The 18087-nt window shown below is 40.0% G+C and overlaps 1 protein-coding gene and 1 long non-coding RNA gene across 5 annotated transcripts in view; one reads left to right on the top strand and one right to left on the bottom strand.

Moving 5' to 3' along the window:
• The window catches only part of LOC125929820 (uncharacterized), a 102341-nt gene extending 92889 nt beyond the window's left edge, over positions 1-9452 (bottom strand). Inside the window, exons 1-2 of the long non-coding RNA XR_007459974.1 lie at positions 9230-9452; positions 6982-7106 (exon numbers count right to left, since the gene is read on the bottom strand). This is a non-coding gene — a long non-coding RNA (uncharacterized LOC125929820). The remainder of the gene's footprint in view (positions 1-6981; positions 7107-9229) is intronic.
• A 155-nt stretch (positions 9453-9607) lies between these two features.
• Positions 9608-18087, top strand: part of LOC125929809 (STARD3 N-terminal-like protein) — a 56206-nt gene continuing 47726 nt past the window's right edge. For 3 of the 4 annotated variants that reach the window (XM_049641311.1, XM_049641312.1, XM_049641313.1), the window contains exon 1: positions 9608-9837. The gene's annotated coding sequence lies outside the window, so the exon portion shown is untranslated. The remainder of the gene's footprint in view (positions 9838-18087) is intronic. The other variant, XM_049641310.1, reaches the window with a different exon arrangement.

The following is an 18087-nucleotide window of genomic DNA, read 5'->3' as shown; positions in this document are numbered from 1 at the left end:
AGCATTGTAAAATGCTTATTCATCGTGTCATCATTCAACAAATATTTCTAAGTACCTGATCTGGGACAGAAAAAAGGTATAGCTAGCCAAATGCAAAGCTGGAGGGGGAGGGGCAGAAGAGTTGGGCATATAATGGTAGAATTTTCTGCATTAACTTCTATTTTTACACTTACATAGCTTAAGTAGAACAGTGTAAATATGTTCCACGTGATTTAGATAATTCTTCCATATTTAAAATAGCTATAGGTTTCCCTACTACCTCAAATCCATGGAAGTCTGGGAAAGAGAAGAAAACTCATTTAAACATTTTTCTTTGGGATGGAGACAGGTTACTAAATTGTTAATTATTGAACCAAAGAAAAGTTCACATAACATAAAATTACCATTTTAAAGTTAACAATTCCGTGGCTTTTATTTGATGCATTTCAAATGTTGTGCAACCACCGTCTCTATAAAGTTCTAAAACACGGTCATCACCCCAACGGAAAATCTCTCATTTTCCTCTTATTTCCTCAAGCACTTGTTCCTATTCTACTCCTCCTCCCCTAATAAGCATAAATGTACATTCTCTCTATCGATTTACCAATTGTGGAAATTTCATATAAATGGTATCATATAAACCTGATCTTTTGTGTCTGTATGGTATCATACAGGATCTTTTGTTTCATTCACATTGTATCATGTTTCAGTACCTTATTCCTTTTTATGGCTAAATAATATTCCATTGCATACATATACACCAAATTTTGTTTATCCATTCATCCATTGATGGATGTTCGAGCTGTTTCCACCTCTTTTTTTAAGTTTATTTTATTTATTTTGAGAGAGAGAGGGAGAAAGAGAGAGCGAGCGAGCACAGGAGGGGCAGAGAAAGAGGGGGAGAGAGAGAGAATCCCAAGCAGGCTCTGCACTGCCAGCACAGAACCTGACACAGGGCTTGATCTCACCAGTTGTGAGATCATGGCCTGAGAGGAAATCAAGAGTCAGACGCTTAACGGACTGAGCCACCCAGGTGCCCCAAGCTATTTCTATCTCTTGGCCATAGTGAATAGTGCTGTGGTGAACATGCATGTACATGTATTTATTATCTTTCTTAATTATTATTTTGTGTCTACACCTAAAAGTAGAAATGTTGGGTCACACTATAACTTTTTGAGGAATGCCAAACTGTTTTTCACAAAAACTGAATCATTTTACATTCCCATCAACAATGGACAAGGGTTCCAATTTTTCCACATCCTTGCTAATACTTTTATTTTCCATTTTCATTGGGGGAGTTGTTTTGTTTGTTTTGTTTGCCATTCTTGTAGGTGTGAAGTGGTACTTCACTGTGTTTTGATTTTCATTTCCCTAATAACTAATGATGGATGTTGAGAGTCTTTTCACGTCTCATTGGCCTAGTATGTATCTTCTTTGAATAAATGTCTATTCAAGTCCTTTGCCTATTTTTTCATTTGGTTGTCTTTTGTTGCTGAGTCATGAGAGTTCTTTATATAATCTGGATACTAGATTCTTATCAGATACATTATTTGCAAATATTTTTTTCCCATTCTGGGGTTTTCACTTTCTTCTCTATTGTTCTTTCAGGCACCAAAGTGTTTAATTTTGATGAAGTCCAATGTATTTACTTTTGTTGTTTTTCATACTTTTGTTGTCAAAGCTAAGAATCCACTGCTAAATCCAAGGACATAGAAATTTACCCCTATGTTTTCTTCAAAGAGTTTTATGGTTTTATCTCTTACCTTTAGACTACTTGCTCCTTTTGAGATATTACATCTGCCTACTATCTATATATCATCTAACTATCTATATCTATATCTACCATTGATGTAGGGGTCCAATTCTACTCTTTTGCATACGTATGTCCAGTTGTCCCAGCATGATTTGTTGAAAAAACTATTATTTACCCTATTGAATGGTCTTAGCATCTTTTTTGAAAATCACTTCGCTATAGATGTTTGAGTTTATTTCTGGACTCTCAATTCTATTTTATTGATTATACATCTCTATTCTAGTATCACACTGTCTTGATTATTGTAGTCTTTTATTAAGTTTTTTAAATTTATTTTGAGAGAGAGAGAGCACACAAGCAGGGGAAGGGCAGAGAAAGAGGAAGAGAGAGAGAGAGACAATCCTAAGCAGGCTCCACACTCGGCAAGGGGCTGGATATAGGGCTTGAACCCACCAACTTTGAGATCATGACCTGACTCAAAATCAAGAGTTAGACACTCAACTGATTGAGCCACCCAGGCGCCCCTATAGTAGCCTTGTTGTAAGTTTTAAAACCAAAAAATATGGATTCTCCAACGTTGTTCTTTTTCAAGATTGACTTGTCTGTCTGGGCCCCTTGAAATTCTATGTGAATTGGGAGATTAGCTTTTCCCTTTCTGGAAAAAAACACTATTGACATTTGGTAGAGATTGTATTGAATCTGTAGATGGCTGTGAGAAGTACTGCCATCTTAACAACATTAAGTTTTCAATCTATGAACATGAGATGTCATTCCATTTACTGAGTTCTGAAATTTCTTTCAGCAATGTCTTATGGTTTCCAGTGTATAAATCTTTCACCTCATTGGTTAAATTCATTCCTAGTTTTTTTCTATGTTTGTATAAATAGAATTCCTTTCTTAATTCTACTTTCATATTTTTGCTTCCGGTGTATAGAAACATACCTGATTTTTTGTGTTGATGTTGTACCTGCAACTTTGTGAAGTTCATTTATTAGCTCTAGTAGGGTTTTTAAAACATTCTTTGTATTTTCTACATATAGGGCTATACCATCTTTGAATACCTATAGTTTTACTTCTTCCTTTCCAATTTGGATACCTTTTGTTTCTGCTTAGTTCCTTCCCTACCCAGGGACCAGGGTCACCGACTGGGAACACAGGCTGCCATCTTCAACACCACTACAGAGCCTGGAGGGGCCTGGTCAACGGCAACTAAAAGCACCCAAAACTATTTTATTATTCAAAGTTGCCCCTTCCTTGATTCAGCACATGCTTGTTGCTGTAAACTTTTATCTGTTTTCCAGACTTCTCAGAGAGTTTATTCCAATAGTGTTTGCTTAATTTTTTAATGTTTCTATGGAGGAGTAGGTTATTGGAGCTGCCTGCTCCACCATTGTCACCAATGTCATCCCAAATATTTTTCTTGTGGTGCATGGCACTATTCTAGGCTAAGGAACACCAAAATAATATTATTCACACCTGTCAACATGCTTGATCCATTTTGAGCTATAATTGACTATTTGGTATTGGACCAACTTCCTACCAAGGATAACCACAAGTTTGAAAAGAAAACAGTTGCATCTTAGAGTAACCAAAATAGCCAGGAGAGAGAGCTTAGGTATCTCACCTTAGATAGCCTAGTAGAGATTTTTATCACCAGCAAGTATACTCTAACAAAGAATGAAATAATTTCAAATGTAATCCCAGAAAAGCAAAAAGCACTAGAAGGCAAAGTAAAGGGCATATGCATATATATATAAACATATACATATACATATATATATGTAAATAAATAAATAAATATATATATATATACATATATATGGGTAAATCTAAATTTCTCTATATAAAGCAAAATACTATTTTGTTGGGTTTTTAAATTTAATAAAATTAAAATACATGACAACAAGCACTCAAATCAGGAGTTGGATAAATGAAATTAATGTTCTAAAGTCCTTGAATTGTCCAGAAACTAGAAAAGTATTAACTTGTAGTACATTCTAGTAAGTCAGAGATTCATTTTGTAATAATAAAGTAAGCCACAGAATAAGAAAAATACACACAACACATATAACTGACATAGGAGTCATATCTAAAGTATAGAAAAACTGGGGCGCCTGGGTGGCTCAGTCGGTTAAGCATCCGACTTCAGCTCAGGTCGCGATCTCATGGTCCGTGAGTTTGAGCCCCGCGTCAGGCTCTGGGCTGATGGCTCAGAGCCTGGAGCCTGCTTCCGATTCTGTGTCCCCCACTCTCTCTCTGCCCCTCCCCCGTTCATGCTCTGTCTCTCTCTGTCTCAAAAATAAAATAAACATTAAAAAAATTAAAGTATAGAAAAACCTCTTAGAAATCAATAAGAGATGGATAGCCTAATTTTAAAATGGGCAAAGGACTTGAACAGGAATTTCACAAAAGAGAATATCCAAATGGCATACAGACATATGAAACAATGCTAAATTCTTTTTTATCATCCGGGAAATGAAAATTAAATCAACAATGTGATACCTTACATATGCATCAGAATGTACAACATCACAAAAAAACCTTCATGCTCTTTTCCACAGTGGCTATGCCATTTTTACATTCCCACAAACAACATACAAGGGTTCTAATTCCTGCATATCCTTGTCAACATTTGTTATCTTTTACTAACATCTATCCAAACTGGTATAAGGTGATATTTCATAGTGGTTTTGATTTCCATTTCTCTGATGATTCGTGATGTTAAGTAGCTTTTTATATATCCTGTTCGCTATTTATATGTCTTCTTTGGAGAAATGTCTATTCAAGTCCTTTGCCTATTTTTAAATGGGGCTATTTGTGTTTGTTCTTGTTTTCTTTGTTAAATATTTGTACAAGTTCCTTATATATATTTTAGGAAGTGGGGGGAATTAATATCTTATCAGACATGTGGTGTGCAAATATTTTCCTCAGTTTTTAGGTTGCCTTTCCATTCTGCTTTCTCCCTTTACTGAAGGAAGCTTTAGTCTGATGTAGTCCCACTCATCTTCTTTTGCTTTGGTTTCCTGTGCTTTTGATGCCATATCCATATATTCATGAAATTATTGCCAACACTAACATCATGAAATTTTTACCATTTTCCTCCAGAGTTTTTACAGTTTTAGGTCTTATGTTTAAAGCTTTAATCCATTTTGGGTTGGTTTTTGTGTATGCTGTAAGGTAGGGGGTTATTTTCATATTTTACATGTGGATATCTAGTTTTCTCAACCCCATTGGTTGAAGAGATGACCTTTTTCCCATTCTGTATTCTTGACACCATTGTTGAAAATTAGTTCCCTATATACATGTGGGTTTATTTCCAGGCTCTCTATTATGCTCTATTATTCTGAGTCTGTTTTTATGCCAGTATCATACTATTTCAACTATGGCTGCTTTGTAATATATTTTGAAATCAGGAAGTGTGATGCCTCCAGCTTTGTTCTTTGCATTGGCTATTCTAGGTCTTTTGCTCTTCCACATAAATTTTAGGACTATTTTTCCATTTCTGCATAAAACGCCCTTGGAATTTTGATGGGAATAGCACTGAATATGCAGATTGCTTTGGTAGTATGGACATTTTAATGATATTAACGCTTCCAATCCATGAACACAAGGTGTTTTCCACTTCTCTATATTTCCTTTAATTTGTTTTATCAGTGTATTATCGTTTTCGGTGTACAAATTATTCACCTCTGACATATTTTGGTTTTGATGCTAATGTAACTGAGAACATTTTCCTAATTTCCTTTTTGAGTAGTTCACCGTTAGTGTATGGAAATGCAACTGATTTTTGCATGTTGATTTTATATCCTGCAACTTTTCTGGATTCACTTATTCATTCTAACAGGTGTGTGTGTGTGTGTGTGTGTGTGTGTGTGTGTGCGCGCCTACGTACATATGTGTGTGTAATCATTAGAGTTTTATATATATGGTTCATATTATCTGCAAACAGAGACAATTTACTTCTTTTCAAGTTTGGATGCCTTTTATTTCTTTGTCTTGTCTAACTGTTCTGGCTAGGACTTCCAGTATTAAGTTGAACAGAAGTGGTGAGAAAGGGCCCCTCTGTCTTGTTCCTGATCTTAGTGGAAAGTTTCTAATTTTTTACCACTCAGCATGAGGTTAGCTGTGGGCTTGTCATATATGGACTTCATTACATTGAGGTACGTTCTTTCTATACCTGATTTGAGAGTTTTTAACATGAAGTGATGTTGAATTTTATCAAGTACATTTTCTGCATTTACTGAGATAATCATATGATTTTTATGCTTCATTCTGTTCATGTGCTATATCATGTTTATTGATTTGCATTCTGGCATCCCAGGAATAAATTCTATTTGATCACAGTATATGATCCTTTTAATATGCTGTTGAATTCTGATTGCTAGAACTTTTGTCACAAATTTTTGCATCTAGGTTTTTTTGTTTTTACAGACTTTTGCATCCATGTTCATCAGAAATATGGACCTTCAATTTTCTTATCTTGTAGTGTGTTTTTGTGGTTTTGGGAGCAGTGTAATGTGGGCCTTGTACGATGAGGCCTTGTACCAAGCAAACTACTGCTTCTCTTTAAGTTTTCAGAAAAGTTTGAGAAGGATTAGTGCTAAGCCTTTAAATGTTTGATAGAATTCACCAGTGAAGCCATCTGATCCAGGGCTTCCTTTGTTGGGAGAACGTTATTCATCCTTGAAAAAAGAAGGAAATCCTACCCTGTGTGACATCATGGATGGACTCATTTTTCAAGTGTTTAAAAAGTAGAAGCGAATATTACCTATACCTCTTCATTTGTATCGGAACTTATTTTTCATTTTAAGTGTCCTTTTATCTAAGTAACAACTGCTTTGAAGCAAAAGCAAAAGTGCTAATCCATGCATTTCTGGCCTTCCAAATTTAATTGGGTAACAAATGATCGCATTATCTAGTTCTAATTGCTTAAAAGGCATGGGATAGACCAGTCGTACAATCAGAGACATCTTCCTCTGACGCTGTTTTACTTAGTTCAAGCATCACTTTTTCTGTATAGCATCTGTCTTGCCCAGACCATTCCTAGGGATTTCTGGAATACAAAATCCAGGGCCAAAACGTATCCTGGCCATCTAGGCAAACATGTATCCCCAGAGCCTGAACCTGGAGGGGGCAGAGAAGTTTTCGGGTTCAGGTTCCAGGTCTGGGGACATCTGAAGCGAGGTCTGAGTGGGGATGCACAAAGAAAGGAACAAAAGGTGACTCAGAGTCACTGTAGCACCTCTTACCTGCTTGTGGTCCCCTCATGATGATTACCCTCAGGGCAGACACTGAAGACCAGACCAGCTTGGGGCTTTCATGAAGTTTGGTGTGAGGAACAGAAGACATCGCATTGCCACGGAAAACATTATGCCTGGAAAAAAGTCAGTCACAGAAGAACAAATGCTGCATGATTCCACTTATATGAAGAATCTAGAATAGTCAAACTCATAGATGCAGAGATTAGAATGGTGGTTGCCAGGAGAAAGTGGGGAATTTTGTAATGATTATACAGTTATGGTTATATACAAGATGAATAAATTCTAGAGCTCTCCCGTATGACATAGAGCCTACAGTTAACAACAAGGTGCTGTACACTTAAAAACTTGTTGAGAAGCGGGGCGCCTGGGTGGCTCAGTCGGTTCAGCGTCCGACTTCGGCTCATGTCATGATCTCACGGTTCGTGGGTTCGAGCCCCGCATTGGGCTCTGTGCTGACAGCTCAGAGCCTGGAACCTGCTTCAGATTCCATGTTTCCCTCTCTCTCTGCTCCTCTCCTGTTCACACTCTGTCTTTCTCTCTCTCAAAAATAAAATAGACATTTAAAAAATTTTAATACAAAAAAAAAACCTGTTGAGAAGGTAGATCTCACGCTATGTGTTCTTAGCTAGAACAACAACAAAGGCAAGGGGACGTATATAGATGGAACCTTTTGTATATTCAGTTTGCCTCAATAAAATTGAAAACAACAACAACAACAAAAAAAAAAAAAACAAAGAAAAAAGGATGAGCACAAAAGAAAACTGAGAATATCAAGTGTTGGCAAAGATGAAGAGCAACAGGGATTTTCATTCTCTGCCAGTGGGTTGTAAATTGGTAAACCAAAAAACTACTTGGCAATGTCCACCAACAGTGGACATATGCACATCCAGTGCCATAGTAAGATTACTTCTAGGGATATACCCAAACCAAACATGTAACTATGTGCAAACACCTAACGTCAAGCAGTATCAGAATAAATGGAGACATCTTGGAAGTATACACAAAAAATAAACTACTACATTCTTGAATATGGATCAATGTTACAAATATATTACTGAGCAAAAAGGGCCACATGAGAGTACACACTGTCTTTGTCCATTTACAAGTGTTCAGGCAGGCAAAACTAATTTTGGTGGTAAAATTCAGAATCGTGGCGATTTGTGTGTAGGAGAGCAATGACCAAGACGAGGATGAGGAGAGAGTCTATGTTCCTGGTGAACTTTTAAAATCTTGGGCTAGGGAATGGTTACAGAAGTTCATTCACTTTGTTACCAAGACATGGACACATGATGACTGCACTTCTTTTGCACACGTGTCATCCTTCAAAATTTTTCTTATACTCATCAATTCAGAAAATTTTTTTAATCTTTTTTTTTTTTTTTTTAAATTTTAGCAAGGATGCAGGGAAAGAGTTGCTCATATATTACCGGTAGGACCGTAAGTTGTAACAGCTACGTAAAAGGACAAATGAAGGGGATCTACTATGAAGATTTAAAGTGTGCATTCTCTATCCAATACATTCACTTGCTAGTATTTCTACCCTAGAAAACGCTTGGGTATAGGTTCGACTTATGTTGAAGGTAGCGATGCTTCTGATAGAAAAACGAAAAGAAAGGAATTACATATCGAAGGGTAAGGAAGTCATAAATTGCTTCTATTGGTTCTGGACTATTGGTTCTGAGGACTAACGTGCAATAGTTTAAAAGAATGTTGATTGGAAAAAAATACCTACACAAAATGCATAGGAACTAGGGGTCATCCTATAGGGACTGGGTTTGTAATTAATGCCTGAAAAAGATTTTATTCTAATTTGTAATGTTTCCATTTATTATTCTGTGTAATTTAAAATTAATAATAGCACTTAGAATGTCTCTGGAAGAATATTCACCGAGTAACACTGGTTGCCTCCAATAGGTGAACTGAGTGCCCGAGGAACTAGTAGTGGAAGAATTTTCACTCTGTAGCCTTCTACATCTTTAAATATTTGAACGTTATAACTGTAGCATCTATTGGTAAAAAGTTCAATTTAAACTTAAAAGTAATTTGAAAAATAACAATAATTAAAAGATGCTCAGTCTCCTGGCCAAACATACAAATATAATTAAATGTGACTACTATTAAGATCCAAGTGTTAGATATGCGACAGGAGCACAGAGAAAAGGTCTCCTAAATAGGTCTGGGGGCCTGAGAATTCAGGGTGAAGGTGACGCTTGAACAGAGCAATGTAAGGTCCTACTTTTTAATTCCTGGAGAGCTCAGTGCGAGGTGCCAGGGGCCCTGAAATCCAGGCCACGACTATTTTCCACGAGCCGGAACCTAAATCCCCACCAAGAGACAGGAGGAAAGCGGAAGAAGCAGAATCGCCAATAACGGGAAAGCAGCCTCTTAATAAAACGGCAAGGGACAACACTCGGGCAAGTCCAACCAGCCCGCAGCTCTCAGAGACCGAATTTCAGATTCCCACCCTCTACACGGGCGAGGCGAGCCCGCCCTCTCCCGCCTTCCGGCGTTGCTTACTGGGCGGCAAATGATCGATAGACCCATTCACCAATCGCTGGCTCTGTTACGGGAGGCAGGCGGGCCCCAGCCCAGTCTTTGGTCCCTCGGGCGAGATGGGCTTCTGTGCGTCGACGTCAGCGTGTTGACGTCACGGGCCCGGTACAAGAGGAGGTCCGGGGGCTGCTGGCTGCGGGCGGTGGGCTGCGCGTCGCCTGCTGGGCTTGGTCCCCCGTCCCCGCCCCGCCAAGCCCCGCCCCTCCGCCCGCTAGGGCTTCCGCGGGCTCAACCGCGGAACCGCTGTCCCCGGGCCAGCCTGGGGCTGCCGGCCCGAAACCACCCGATGAGGTAGGCTGGGTTTCTCGTCACCCTATTTGACAGATTGGAAAACTGAGTCACCCGGGATCAGATGACTTGCCCGGGGCTCAGGGGAGACCCGTGAACGGAGGCCAGAGCCCGGGCGTTCGGGTGTTTGCTGAGCGCTGTGCGGTCCTCCGGGGAGGAGGAGGGGCTAGGCGGGCTGTGTTTATAAAGGATGCAAAAGTGAAGTTGCAGAATGCCGAGCCCCACCTCGTTCCACTGCTTGGGCTGGGATTCGGGGGATGGATACAGGTTGTGAGTCTCCATTCCTTCACCCTGCGGACCCCGAGGAGCCCTCGGTGGGGTCCCGCCCCGTGCTGGCGCCATGGGCCCTCCAGAGTCACCAAGAATGGTGACTGGGGTGATGCGTGGGTTATACAGACAAGGTCGATCATTGACCTCTTTTATTCATTAAAAAAAAAAAAAAAAATCTGTGTTTCAAGCAGAACAAAATGGAAAAAGCGCAAGTTATGAGTGTTCTGGCCACAGTTTCATTTCACTGCTTTGCCCACTCATGGTATCCGGCCATATTTTGAAATCTCAGCAGCATGCTTATTTTTGTTTAGGATTTTCTAGAAAGATCCCCCCCCCCCTTTTCGTCTAAATACGGGTTAACATTGTGGAACTTTTCCTTTACCATCCCATTACTGCACCAGTTATTCACCATGTCATTTGTCTTCTGTTTCACAGATGGAATCACTGAATTCATCACTTGACTCAGTAATAGTTGGGATAAGTTTAGCAAGGTAACAAAGTAACGGGTCTGATCTCAAATATACTGGAATTAGTTCGGTTTGTTTACCTCACAGTCATTGTTGAGAAGGGTTCTGAAAGATAATTCCCATCTATATACCATCTACTCATCCACCCTCTCTTTCTGAAAGCAGGATCTCGAAAAACAAAACTTACAGTACCTTTGCTTTATGTATGGATTCATGCTCGTAAAGTGAAAAAGTGTACTGTACAACATATGCATACGTATATATTTTGTATTTTCATAAAAATGGACTTTTCCTTATGTTCACAGAAGGATGGCAGTTTTAATCATCGGAGTTTATTCTTTGAACAAGTTCATCAGATGAATACATCTGATCCTACATCATCTCTGTGCCACATTTTGGTTTAAGGTGTTGGGGGATTGAGTGCTGAAGAATTTAGGTCAGCTTCCTGCCCTCGCGGGCCTTCCATTTTGGTGGAGAAATGATAAACATGTAAACAAAAATGACAATTCTAGATAATGATAAATGCCAGAAAAAATACTGCAAGTTAAGGGGGTAGGGTGTGACTGGGATGTGGGGGGGTGGAGGGAAATTTAGATATGGTGGACGCGGAAGACTTCCTTGAGGAATTGACAGTTTGGCGAGACCTGAGTGTGTGGAATGAGGCAGCATGGGAAGATCTGGTGGACGTTTCCAGGCAGACATAACAGGGCAAAGGAACTAAAGGAAAAATGGGCTTAGCATGTTACAGGGGTAGAAGACGAGCCGTGCGGAGTGCGGTAAACCTAGGAGACAGTGAGGTGGGGTGGGGCAAATGAGGTGGGCAGGAGCCACGGGCAGGATCATCTGAACCCTGAGTAAGGATTGCAGACAGGCAAAGGAAATAGGGCTTGTGTATTGCCAAGACCCGCTATTTAGTGAGACTCAGACTGTAGCCAGCTCTCTGCTTTATTTCGGTTATGAAATCATCGCAGTAATTCATTATGGTTTGTTTTGTTTTGTGTTGTTTCACCAGTAGTCCTCTCTCTCGCTGAAAATCTGTCCTCTTGCCTGTATCCCATGCTGTTGTGTTCCTGGTTGTCATTATGACGTGCAGGACTCTAAGCCTCTGCTGCTTATCATCAGCTCCCTGCTTTTATCCTTCCTTCCTATGAGTCCTCCAGTATTTATGTGCTCACCCTTTGCAAAGGACTGGCACTCAATCCCTGCCATTCTCCACGGTGAGTTTTAGGAAACTGTGTTGTCAAGTGGATTACCGTTTGCCATCAGGACTTTCATCACTGGCCAGGGACTTAACGTCCACCTTTATTTAGTGCCTATAATGTGCCAGGTGCATTACGTACATTCTAACCCTTCCAGCATATTGCAGAGGTAAATATTATCCCTTCTTGAGCAAAAAGGAAGTGTGCACTGAAGGCCATCCAGCTAGTACTGAGTGAGCGTAGATTTGGGCACTCCAGTAGGCCTGCCCACAGAGCCTCTTCCGTGCCACTCCGCCTCACTGCTTCCCTGGATATGAAGCAGCAGCTATACATCTCCACTATCTGAAATTAAATTTTTTGAAATGGCATTTCAGAGGTCATGATTCAACCCTCTCAGTTTAGAGGTGGGCCTGTGGAGGGCCACAGATGTTCAGTGATTTTTTTTTTTTTAATTTTTTTTTTTTAACGTTTATTTATTTTTGAGACAGAGAGAGACACAGCATGAACGGGGGAGGGGCAGAGAGAGAGGGAGACACAGAATGGGAAGCAGGCTCCAGGCTCTGAGCCATCAGCCCAGAGCCCGACGCAGGGCTCGAACTCGCGGACCGCGAGATCGTGACCTGAGCTGAAGTCGGACGCTTAACCGACTGAGCCACCCAGGCGCCCCTGTTCAGTGATTTTCAAGACTTAACTGCCACCAGATTCTCTCACCTTCCTGATTCGCAGCCTAATTGTTTTTCTGTTATACTACATAAGATTTCTGCATCTATGAAAATACAATATTTCAACACGACGGGCTTATTGTCCAAAACTCATACAAGGTAGTAAGCTCCTTGGGATAAAATAATCCATTGTTTTCTTTCCCTTTTCTCAGCGGCGAGCAGGTGCAAACTTGCTGGATGAATCTTTGCTTTTAGTTAGGAGAAAGACAGTGGTTTCAAAATGACTTTAAAATTTAAGGTTTAATTTCACCTGTCTCTGAAAGGGAACTTAAAGCTTGTTACTGGTTTCCCAGCTTTAATGTTGTGTTTAACAGTATGGGAACATTGCCTAGAGTGGCCGCCTCATAGTTTCTGTTAGCAAGTGGAGTTTCTTCCTAGAATGGAGGAAGCCCTTGGGTTAGCTTAGGGATATAACTTCTCTTTCTTGGTAATTATCATTTGTAAAAATAAGGAAGAATCAGTTCGTGAATTCTATGGTTCAAAAATGTTCCTACAGTTTAAAAAATACCCATTATTTATTTCCAGGCTTTGCTTCTCAGTTATGATTGGGATATGGTAGATGAATAATAATAAACTCGCAAATAGTTAAGTTCACATTCTTGTGGCTTTTTGACTCTCTAGCTCAATAGAGATTGCCTGTCATCAGTCAAATTAGAATTATGTTCATGGAATTGCCTTCTTTCTTACATGTGGAAACTACTTAAATTTAGGCAAAAGAGAGTTTTTGCTCTTTAAGCCAATTGCTGGGTATTTTGACCGAGTATCTCCATCCTTCAAGATTGTTGGTGCCACTGATGTCCATGTTCTGGAGATCTGGGCTGTCATGATTTGACTGTAGTGCCTCCCCTCCACCATGAGCCCACTGCCCCAACTGGACTCCTGGCCTTTCCAACTTTGGTGTCTTTGCTCGTGTTCTGCCTGGAATGCCTTCTAGATGGACAGATCCAGCCAAAACTCTGCCCATCCCTCTGTGTCCATCTGTGGTGCTTATTTAACGAGATATTTCCTGTGTCTTTAATGGAAACCTCTTTCCCAGCCCCTCTGGGAGTATTTCTCTGACAGTTTACCAATCCTGGTATCTTTGGTAATACATTCTTTTATATATGGGTGTTAAATATATATTTCTTTGAGCTTAAAAGACACTTACCAATTCGTGTTACACATGCAGTTTTTTGTAGATTGTAGAGACCTTTGGTTTTGTTTACACGTTTACGATTTCATCTTTGAGAGAAGCACCATTCTGCTTTTCTTGGCTTTGCTTCAACGGAACCTCTTTCCTGTTTCAGTTAAGGGTCTGACTTACCAAGGGATCCTGTGAGAGGAACTCAGATCTTTGGGTTGTGAATATTTAAGGCACACTGTCCCCCCAGAAAATCATTCTCTGTGTTTATGGTGTTGGAAAAAGTAAAAGCAACTCCACTTGTTAATGTTAAGATGAGAAAGGGCCAGAGAGGCCAGCCTGGGGCACCTGTGGTACTGGGCTGAGAAGCCTGGTTTGTACTCCTGGTTTGCAACAGCCACGTGTCCTGGGTTCTGATGCCCGGCATCAGAAATCCTGGCAGCCACTTATGAGCCTATCAGCGGAGCTTTGGAGCAGAGTTTTGGAATGATTTCAGTAAATAGCATTCAAAATACATTGGAAAAAGAGATGACCAAATTAATTAATGTGGGGCATTTTGATTAATTGTTTTGTCAGTTATAGTTCATTAAAGATGGAATATTCTTGGCTCATTCAGTATCATATATTGAAATGCCAGACGTGTGTAGACTTGCTTCATTTTGGTTAACAAATACCCAGATCCCATACTTTTATATGATGATATTTGTAATTCATGAATTGAGCAAACAAATCTAATGCCTAACATGTGGCCAGGCATTTCCCTGCCTGCGAAGAATATAGACAGGTCTTCTGGGAGCTTTTGGTATAGTACTGAGAAAAAGACATGTAAGCAATATGTGAAATGTATATGAAAGATTTGAGGTGCCATTAAAGATATGTGGCATGTATGTTATCCAATTGGATTCAGAAGGTTTCTTTGAGGAAGTGGTACTTAAGCTTCCTTGAGCAATGAATAGGCTTATTATTGCTGTTGTTGAAGTGCTTGGAAGAAAAGGCTCTCTAGGAAGAGGGAGCATGAAGGAAAAGGTATAGATGGTGAAACCTCCTCCTGTACAGGGAACTTAAAATATGTCTGTATGGCTAGAGCCCTGGGTGTGAGAGAAAAGGAGTTTTGAATAGAGGGATGAAATGGTTCATTCAGGTTTTCATTTTTAAAAAACTAGCATGATACCAGCATGGAGGATGTTTTGTAGATGAGCGAGTCTGAATTACTAGAGTAATGTGAATGAGTGGTGATTGGGAAAACTGTGGAAGAGTCCAATAAGAGATATTAAGGGAATGACATGGTCATCAATCAGTTTGGAAAATGGAGCTCACAGCAGAATCAAATTTAACATATTGTCTTCATAATAATGCTGTACACAAGATCTTATGGGTTATCATTGGTTCATTTTTCCTACCTGAGACATTTTTGAAATATTTACAGGTAGTGTATGTTATACATCAATATATGTATGTTTAAGTCTTTCTTATAATTTTCTTTTTGACTTTATAATTGCTTGTCTCTTATTAAATTATTTGAGAGGAAATAATAGAGCTGGTTTCAAACCTTTTTTGAGCTTTTCAAACCTTGTGAGCTTATGGAGATCCTACTACTTTGGTGATATCCTCTGCCTCTGTAACACGCTCTGAGCCCATTCTTATTATGAGGTTGTGATTCTGTTTTCTGGCTGTATTAGCCTGTGGTTGCATTGAGTCTTATAAATTAGTGGTGTGTGTGTGTGTGTGTGTGTGTGTGTGTGTGTGTGTGTGTTTTGTTTTCTGAAGCACAGGTGAGTCTGACATGCTGATATCTTGAATTTCCTATGTGACCACCTAAGAAGTCTGATGAAAAAAGAAAAGGGTACTGTTTTGTTTTGTTTTTTTAATCCAGGCATCAAAATGTTGCCATTGACTTTCCTTATATACCATGTGCACCAAGCAGACCTTCATCCATGATAAAGATTAATAATTATTTTAGGAACTGTGTGCCATCTTTGTATATCAAAGTATAGGAGAAAGAGCCCAAATGTCTGTCGACTGATGAATGGATAAAGATGTGGTATATATATATGCAATGGAATATTACTCAGCCATTAAAAAGAATGAAATCTTGCCATTTGTAATGACGTGCATGGAGCTAGAGAGTATTATGCTAAGCAGAATAAGTCAGAGAAAGACAAATGCCTTATGATTTCACTCATGTGTGAAATTTAACAAACAAAACAGATGAACATATGGGAAGGAAAAATAAGGGAAGGAAGCAAACCAGAAGAGACTATAGAGAGCAAACTGAGGGTTGATGGGGGATGGTCTAAATGGGTGAAGGGTATTAAGGAGGGCACTTAATGATGAGCATTAGGTGTTGTATGTAAGTGATGAATCACTGAATTCTACCCCTGAAACCAATATTATACTATATGTATAATAACTAGAATTTAAATAAAATAAAAATTTGAAGCAAAAAAAAAAAAAAAAAAAAGGGAACTTACTAATAGTAATGTTACTTAACACAAATAAGGAAACTGAAATTTGGAGAAATTAAGTGACTTGTCCAAAGCCATACCACTAGCAAGGACTTCCAAATAAGAAATAAGGGGGCGTCTGGGTGGCTCAGTCAGTTAAGTGTCCGTCTCTTGATTTTGGCTCAGGTCATGATCTCACAGTTCCTGAGATTGAGTTCCACATCAGGCTCTGTGCTGACATCTTACCTGCTCACATGCACATGCTCTCACTCTGTCTCTCAAAATACATAAATAAACTTTAAAAAATAATAAAAAATTAAAAAATTAAAAAAACTTAAAAAGTAAAAAAATAATAAAAAATAAAAATGTTCATTTTTATAATCAGGATTTTCTCAGCAAAAAATAAATTTTCTGGACAGAATAAGAAATATGTCTGATTATAAAAACAAACAAAAACAAGTGTAGGAGATAACACGTAACTTTTGCCTGTTGGGTGAAGATGTGAATGGCACTTCTTACTGACTTGCTCTGGTTTGTGAATTAGGAAATTGGCCTTGGATACCTCCAGGGGCAGTTAATGTTTTATCTCCCCTGGCATTACGCTTGGTGCGCCACTTTTGCCAGCTATGGAGCCCCTGCAGGAGCAGTGAGTACAGGATGGGACACTTGTGGGAACCCTTCTCTCTCCTCTTCCATGGAAGGAGTCTTGTGCTTTTGAATGAAGAGAAACCCAGTTCGCCCCTGGATAGCCACCTTAGCTTTGCTGTCTCCTCATCAGCTGGCTACTTGAGTTTAGCTTCTGTCTTCCTGTATAGAGAATGTAAGTTTGGGGAGGCCTATGGAGAATGTGCCATGAACACATTCTTAGTTCTAGTCATTGAGATGAAGACAGGTAGTCGCTAAAAGAAGTGAACTCTTGGGACGCCTGGGTGGCTCAGTTGGTTAAGCATCCAGCTTCGGCTCAGGTCATGAGCTCATGGTTTGTGGGTTCAAGCCCCACGTCTGGCTCTGTGCTGACAGCTCAGAGCCTGGAACCTGCTTCAGATTCCATGTCTCCCTGTCTGTCTGCCCCTCCCCTGTTCATGCTTTGTCTCTCTCAAAAATAAATAAACATTAAAAAAAAATTTTTAAAAGAAAAAAGAAGTGAACTCTTGTAGCTACTTTCCTGTGACTCCTGGCAGATCAGTGAACTCCCTGCCTTGGGATGGTACTGATTTTCACATCTAGATCAATAAGACCATGGTTCTGTTCTGAGAACTGAAAGCTTCTGTTTGAATACTGCTTGCAGTAAGTACCGGTGCAGAGAGGTCTTCCAATGCATTGCTAAATATTTCAGGTTTCTTAATTGAGGGACTTTGTTGGTTCACGACTTCCTCGGGAGCTTCCTGGGTGTAATCTGAAACTGGCCCCTATATGTGTAAGGCAGGGAGAGAGCAAAGAAAGAAGAAAGAGGCAGACCACTTCACATTGGTAGTGGCGTCTTCAGGAGCAAAGGAGCTTACTTACAAGGCTGTCTTGAGCACCTGCAAGACAGTGGCTTCTCTCACCCGCCCTCCAGGATCTGCAAAGTTGATGTAGAGGCCCTGAGTGAGTTCAGTCAGTCATATACCCAGTCCAGATAGCCTCGGCACCACGTTTCTGTTTCAAGGCTGTATCTTAGGAGCAGCTTCTGGGAGGGGGGAAGGCAAGCAGAGTGCACATGCCAAGGCCGGGGAAGGGGGCGGCGAGCCTCCGACTGGCCACGTCCGGCTCACAGCTTGACTGGCGGTCACATCTTCATCTCCAGCAGATGTCATCTGTCTAGATAGTAATGTGACTGTTGACGCCATCGCCATCGTTGCTAAAGCTGGAGGCGCATCTCTAAGAGGAAGCTTGAAATATTCATGAGAATGTGAGGTACTTAGGAGCAGCATGGTTCTCTGAATTACCATATACTGATGGTTGACAGTACTAATGAAGTCCAAATTGGGAAAAATAGTGGTAACTCCATAATAACCACCAGGTATTTTATTACTGATCTCTTGTGATTTT

Source organism: Panthera uncia, chromosome A2 (assembly GCF_023721935.1).
Source record: "Panthera uncia isolate 11264 chromosome A2, Puncia_PCG_1.0, whole genome shotgun sequence".
In the NCBI taxonomy this organism is placed as follows: domain Eukaryota; kingdom Metazoa; phylum Chordata; class Mammalia; order Carnivora; family Felidae; genus Panthera; species Panthera uncia.
The sequence above is the reverse complement of the archived record's forward strand: the minus strand, read 5'-3'. Positions and strand labels throughout refer to the sequence as shown.